Below are 7,206 nucleotides of genomic sequence, written 5' to 3'. Positions count from 1 at the left end.
TTGAAAGCACATGTGAGGCCCCTCCGATGACAGGCCCCTCCCAAGTGAGGACACCTGTGCTGATGTGCCCGAGAAAGTTGCCAAACAAATGAGTTAAGTTGGTTGGAATCGCAAACAAACCTCGATTTCAACCAATCAGACCATGGAAACTTTTTCGTGCATATCAGCTCAGAAGTCCCCTTTTCTGTTGTCTTGATCAAAATATACCTGTCATGAGAGGCCACCTGCAATGTAGGGACACTTCTGGCTGGTCCCAAGGGAGTCCTCTCATGCAGTGTGTATGATAGATTTCAAGTTCACATTGTTTATGTTTGCCATAAACATGTTACGATACTACTGTGTGTACTGTCTACCAGAACTGAATCAGTCAGTCAGTCTCACTGATGAATTTTGAGGACATTAAGATTTCACACAACATGATCACTTCTTGAGTACAGTGGAACCTCTCTTACAGATGTTTTTGGCTCACGTAAGTGTAGCCTATGCGATGATAAACTTTGTCTGTCTGTGCGTGCGTGCGTGCGTGCGTGTGTGTGTGTGTGTGTGTGTGTGATAGAAACTTTAACATTTCCGAGTCTATGGATAAAGCTCGCATAAGAAGACGTCTCGGTCAAAAGTGTTTGACGTGTGTGATAGAAACTATTTGAAGACGTCACATTATGACGTAAGAGGGTTAGACGTCACGCAAAGGAATTACTGAAAGTCTCGGTCATTGTTATTGTGAGCGGGCCGAGACTACTTGGCAGATCCAGGGTCTCGCTTTCTTGCACAGTTTCACCTATGCTTACTGTGTGTGTGTGTGTGTGTATGTGTGACGGAGTGATTGAGTTTGTGTTACTGTTTGTCGATTTCTTACGTGAGCCTTGAAGGCTTCGCCTCTTGTTACTTTTAAGACTCCCTCACTTTTAAGATCCTGTTTTCTCAGATTTTCTATTCATAACCTCTGTATATTTACCTCCATTTTAAGACTCCATATTTCTTAAGACCTGATTTTCTCAGCTTTTTGGAGGTCTTAAAATGGAGGTTCCACTGTAGCAGGGGTATTTTTGTCAAATTGAGACTTCAGAAGCCTTTTTAAATTGATCGAAGAAATCCAATCATAGAGTTTGATAATTATAGATACATGTATTGTTATTGTCTGAACTTGCATGATTTTTGTTTCTTGTTATTGTTGAAGGACCTGACATGGACATTTTGAATATGTATCAAAAGGGAACTAGGACATTGGAGGGGGGGGGGGGGGGTAGTTTAAAATGAGGCAATCAAGATGAGTTTGATCCTATATTGTGTCTTGTTGTAGACACAGTTTGCTTGTACACTTGACGTTTTCTGTTTGTTTTTTCCTGTAGTTTAGAATTTGAATGATGCTGTGAAATAGTTTGTCTGCCTTAATTTACTGACTTTCATCATCCATTTATAATGTGAAGCCAATGAAAAGTTTGTTGTATCAACTTGGTTTAGGTGATGCTATTCAAGTACCTTATTTAAATCTCATTTGTTGTGTCTTAAAACTTTCATGACATGGTACATATTTTTCAGATTTTTGTGTTTTCATTTCAAAGCTTTCATAGTTAGATTAAAACTGTTATTCTGTATTTGCGAATTTTCCTTGTAGAGGTACTATTTCATGTTTATGTTTGAGGTGCTATAGTCTGCAATTTTAACCCTTTCGCTGCCAGTAAAAAATTAATTAAGTGCATACCCAGTGCCAGGATTTTTTTAGGTTGGAACGGTAATAATTTAAAAAAGATTCTAGCACACAAACTATTTAAGTTAGCTTAGTACATGTTATATGGGTTTTTTTTAGGAAAATTAATGAGGATTCTGAATCTGGATTCAAACTGCATCTACTGTGAATAGTATTGTTTCATTAGTTACCTGTGATTGATAATTAGAAATCTGTTGGTTCTGCATTTTCTACCTGCGAGTCGGACTGCACAGCGTCAGGTTGTTGAAGTTCAAGTCGCTCGAGTAACTGCCGCATATCAACATCGTACTCACTGTCACAATCATCCTCGTGCTTTAAAGAATCATCTGACTGCAAATCAATATCAGAACTAGTTCCCTCATCTTCCTAATAATCAGCTGCAGAGCTTGCAAAGTGGTGTACGTTGTCTGTGTAGAACCACATGGCTGCAGTAGGGAAACTCCTATCCAAGCAGCCAGCAGCATATCAGCAATAAAAAAAAACGGCTTTCCCTATGACATACCACGCAATTCCTTCTAAATTTAACCATCCCAACGGTTTCCGCTAACCGTTTGAAGATAGCTTACTACTTTTGATCCAGATACGGATGCAGGAAAAGTCGGAATAAAACGAGGACGTCAGTGGACCTCCTATAGGCACTGGGGATGCACTTTACGTAGGACGTCAGCTGACGTCTTACAGGCGAGGTTAAGATCACTGCTTTTTTCTGTAACATTATTATCTTTTGTTGTTGTTGCTGTTGTAGGTTTTAGTTTCAAGAGTGGTTTTCCGCAATAATCAGTAACAGCTTGATAGCATGTTTATGCTCAAATATCATTATGTTTTTGTGTGTTTTTTAATATACAAGCATAATGTGATTCCTTAATCTGTCATAAAGATCCCAGTTGTTGTGTCAAGGTGTGTTTTTAAATTTTCTGTTTTATATCATCTTGTTACTGTTGTTGTTTTATTATGAAGTACACACTCATCAAAGTGCAACACCTCATATATTTGTAATCTTTTGTAAACAATTTATTTGAATGAATTTCATTATCTGCCATGATTCAAACATGTATCAAAAGAGAACCAAATGTTTGATTTTTTATTTTGCTGATGTTTATTGTGTCACTATGTGTGTGTGTGTGTGTGTGTATGTGTGTGTGTGTGTGTGTGTGTGTATGTGTGTGTGTGCAGTGGGGGGTGATGTATGTTGTGAAGATTATGGCCTGAACAGATAAAGAAACATACACATACAAAACTAGAGTGCACCTGCCTGTAGTTTTCTTTTTTCACCAGAACACTTCAACAAACTTTGAAAGTACACAAAATAAAGTAATGTGGGTTTTTTCCCACTTTTTGTACTATGCAAATTTTTCTGATAGTGTTCTGGTAAAAAGAATATTTTTTTCCACTTCCAGGCAGGTGATGTTATGCCTTTTTCTGTTGTAACTGGCAAGAAGAAAGAAGGTGAATGGAACGAACGTTCCTCATCAGGCACCCTTGTTTGAACTGCTGTTTCCTCTAGTGTCAATTTAAACAAGAAAAGGGAATGCCTGTACAACTCACCTTCATTTTACGTCATACGACTCCAAAATTGTCTGGCATTCAACTACATAAACATTCAAGAAAACGATTACTGAACTTGACCCCCTTGTAATCTTGAAATTTGAATAAGATCAACACGATTTGGGCCATGTCTAGAAATCATCAATACTGTACCTATAAGCATGTGAATTTTCAACAATCTAGCTTCATAAACGTTCTAGAAAATGATGCTTTCATTGTTTGACCAGAACTTAAACCCCGCTGTTACTTTGAAATTCAATGTGTCAACCAGGCTTGGGTCATGTCTGAAGGTCATCATAACATGGGAGTGTAAGAAGTTTGAAAGCTATAGTTTTAAAATCATTGGAGAAAATGACAAATTCCCTCATTTTGTTTTTAACCTGAAAAGGACCTCGCTGTGACCTTGAAATTTTACTAGGTTACCAAGCTTGCATCATGTTTGGAGATAACACACACACACACTCACACACCGACCCTCTCTCTCTCTCTCTGTTCCTCTCTCGTCTCCCTTTCCTTCATTAAACTTAAAATGAATACAATTCGCATGTTAAAATACACCTAAAATTAGATAACATTTCTGTATTAATAAATTACGCATAATTATATGCACTTAAAAAATACTTACTGACTTACAACCGACACTTTCCTCCCAAACTGTACAGACGAGATAAGCTAAATAACCTCAATCATGAACAGCAACAAGACTGACTAAAAGAAACCAAGGGAAGATTTCATAACTGTTCAAATGGCTTGAGTTGCGCGAAATATTGAATAATAAACCCTATAGATGTAGAAAGTCTCAGTGAGAGCGTCAATTTTCATTCGACTGAGGGGGTAGACTATCGATTGTGATTTCGCCGGCTGTTTTGACACATCATTTTTGAGTCGGACTTTGAATGTATCGGATGACCTTGAATGGTTGAAAACGACGTTAAACACCAAATAAAGAAAGAAAGAAAGAAATGTATCGGATGGAAACGTAATCGGTAAATACAAAATCAACAGCTTTTGTTTCTGTGCTATAGTTAATAAAAAAAAATCGAAAACGAGGACTATTTATTCAAATATGCTGTACTTCTTACCGTGTGCGTTACCACAGCCGTTGTATTAAAGACAGACTAGTAAACAGAGCAAGAGTATTTTTGTACCATCCCAGTCCCGACATCTTAATTTGTATTATTGAAAATATATGGTTTTACCTTCAAATTCAACTACTAATCGCATTTCCCGAGCATCACTGAATTAGTCAAACGCAAATCTGGAGGTAGCTCAGTTTCACGGTCGTCATTTGATAGAAACTGATGCAAATCCACTTCTTGAAGACTTGCGCACTCTCTCAGTGCCGCACATTATAGTCGGTATCAGTCTGAATGAGCAAAGGACACACAACTGAATACCAGAAATCCAAAGGCCTGAGGCAAGTAAACCAGCAAAAAAAAATTTTTTGTCGATTTTTCTTTTGGGCCGCTCTAATTCACGTCTTTCAATATAGCCTACATGACTTATGGCACCATGACCCCCTGTGACACGCACACAGACCCCACACCGGTCCTACTAATTGCCGTCCGGAGCCGTCCGGAACTGTCCGGAGCCGTCCGGTGTGGGGTCTGTGAGCAGTCCCGTGGCCGTCCGGAGGCACACACATTTATACAATATCTTCTTGTGTGTATGTGTACATGCAAGTGTGTGTCAGTGTGTGTGTGTGTGTGTGTGTGGGTGTAAGTGTCAATCAATCAATCAATCAATATGAAGCTTATATAGCGCGTATTCCGTGGGTACAGTTCTAAGCGCTTGTCGAAGAGTTGTCAACACAGGACTAACAAAGAAACTATAACATCTTCAGACGGACACGAACCCTATCACACACTAGCAAACCCTGGTAAACATACAACAAACAACTGTTTAACAACAATGTACACATCAATAGCTAGGTCCAAACAAAATAATATTAAGCACAAAGAAAATCCCTCTCACAGAGCACAGCACAAGAATGTCTTTTGGGGCACAACACATCACGTCGAGCATGAAAGTCGCAGTGTGGACGTGTGCATGCAGATCTTTCTCTCCCTATCGATCGGCACACACATTTATTCATAATCTTCTCAGTTGTGTGAGTGTGTGTGTGTGTGTGTGTGCGGAGGCACACACTGACATTCAGTATACATAATCTTCTTGTGTGTGTGTGTGTGTGTACATGCAAGTGTGTGTGTGTGTGTACATGTAAGTGTGTGTGCATGCAGATCTTTCTCTCTCTCTCTTTCGATCTCTCTCGAACCGTCCGGGGGCCGTCCGGAGCAGTCCGGAGGCACACACATTTATACATAATCTTCTTGTGTGTGTGTGTACATGCAAGTGTGCGTGTGTGTGTGTGTAAGTGTGAGTGCATGCAGATCTTTCTCTCTCTATCGATCGGCACACACATTAAGTTCATAATCTTCTTGTGAGTAAGTGTGTGTGTGTGTGTGTGTGTGTGTGTGTGTGTGTGAGTGTAAGTGTGTGTGCATGCAGATCTTTATCTCTCTCTCTCTCGATCTCTCTCTCTCTCTGAAACAAACAAATATGATTCTATTTATCCATTTATCACCAAAATTCTCTAATAATATATATTTAATCTTCTTGTGTATGTGTGTGTATGTGTCTGCCAGTATCTCTATGTCTCTGTCTCTGTCTCTGTGTCTCTGTCTCTCTGAGTTTAATGAACATCAATCCGATATGTGCTCACCGTGAATGGTGATCATCACCTGTATCGAGTCACTGAATGGTGAGCACATATCGGATTGTGTGTGTCTCTTTGTAACATTTGAAACCACGTCCGAAAGACACCCTAGCTGTCACTTGAAGCCAAAGATGCCCGGGTCGACAACAGCAATGGCCGTGTGGCTGTTGCAAGAAATCATGCAAAACAGATGCTGTTTTTTGTGGGAAATGCCAAAGGTGGTTTCATACGTTATGTGAAGTTCTCACTAAGGAGCAATACATAGAGATGGATGAGATTGAACAGGATTTCATGTGCAAAGGATGTTCAAGTCACAACGGCCCGGAAAATATGATAAAGATAAAGAAGATCTTAATAAATACTGAATGAATGAAATCGATGTTTTAATGTGTCTTGGGTTTAAAAGTCCTAATGTAGTATCATAACAGATTCTAGTCACTGAGAAACTCTGCTGGGGTCTCTGTTTTGGTTGTAGACATCTGACAGAATTCGAGGTACAAATCCTCTACTGTACGTTTTTGTTGTCCCGTAGATGGACTGTAAAGTGTCTCCGCCTGTACAACATTCTTTCGTCTGCACCTTTGCAAGTCCTCTGAGGCTGGCACGGACTCTGGACAGTCTCGTCCATTCATCTATCTCCTCCTCAAGGAATTGTTCCACTCGCTCCTTCCAATCGTTGAAGCTGACTTCCGCTGATGATGGGCGCGTTGGATGATGCCTGAGTAACCGTGGAGAGATCGAGAGAGAGAGAGAGAGAAAGATCTGCATGCACACACACTTACACCCACACACACACACACTTGCATGTACACACACACACACAAGAAGATTATGTATACTGAATGTGTGTGCCTCCGCCGCACACACACACACACTCACACAAGAAGATTATGAATAAATGTGTGTGCCGATCGATAGGGAGAGAAAGATCTGCATGCACACACACTTACACCCACACACACACACACACACACTTACACCCACACACACACACATGCATGTACACGTACACACAAGAAGATTATGTATAAATGTGTGTGCCTCCGGACGGCCCCGGGACTGCTCCGGACGGCCCCCGGACGGTTCCGGACTGCTCCGGACGGCCTCCGGACGGTTCCGGACGGCCCCCGGACGGTTCCGGACGGCTTCGGACGGCTTCGGACGGTTCCGGACGGCAATTAGTAGGACCCCCCCACACCGCTACACACATGAACACAAACACTCACACACTGACACA

The sequence above is a fragment of the Littorina saxatilis genome, linkage group LG7 (assembly GCF_037325665.1).
Source record: "Littorina saxatilis isolate snail1 linkage group LG7, US_GU_Lsax_2.0, whole genome shotgun sequence".
Taxonomy (NCBI): Eukaryota; Metazoa; Mollusca; class Gastropoda; order Littorinimorpha; family Littorinidae; genus Littorina; species Littorina saxatilis.
Note: the sequence above shows the minus strand (reverse complement) of the source record.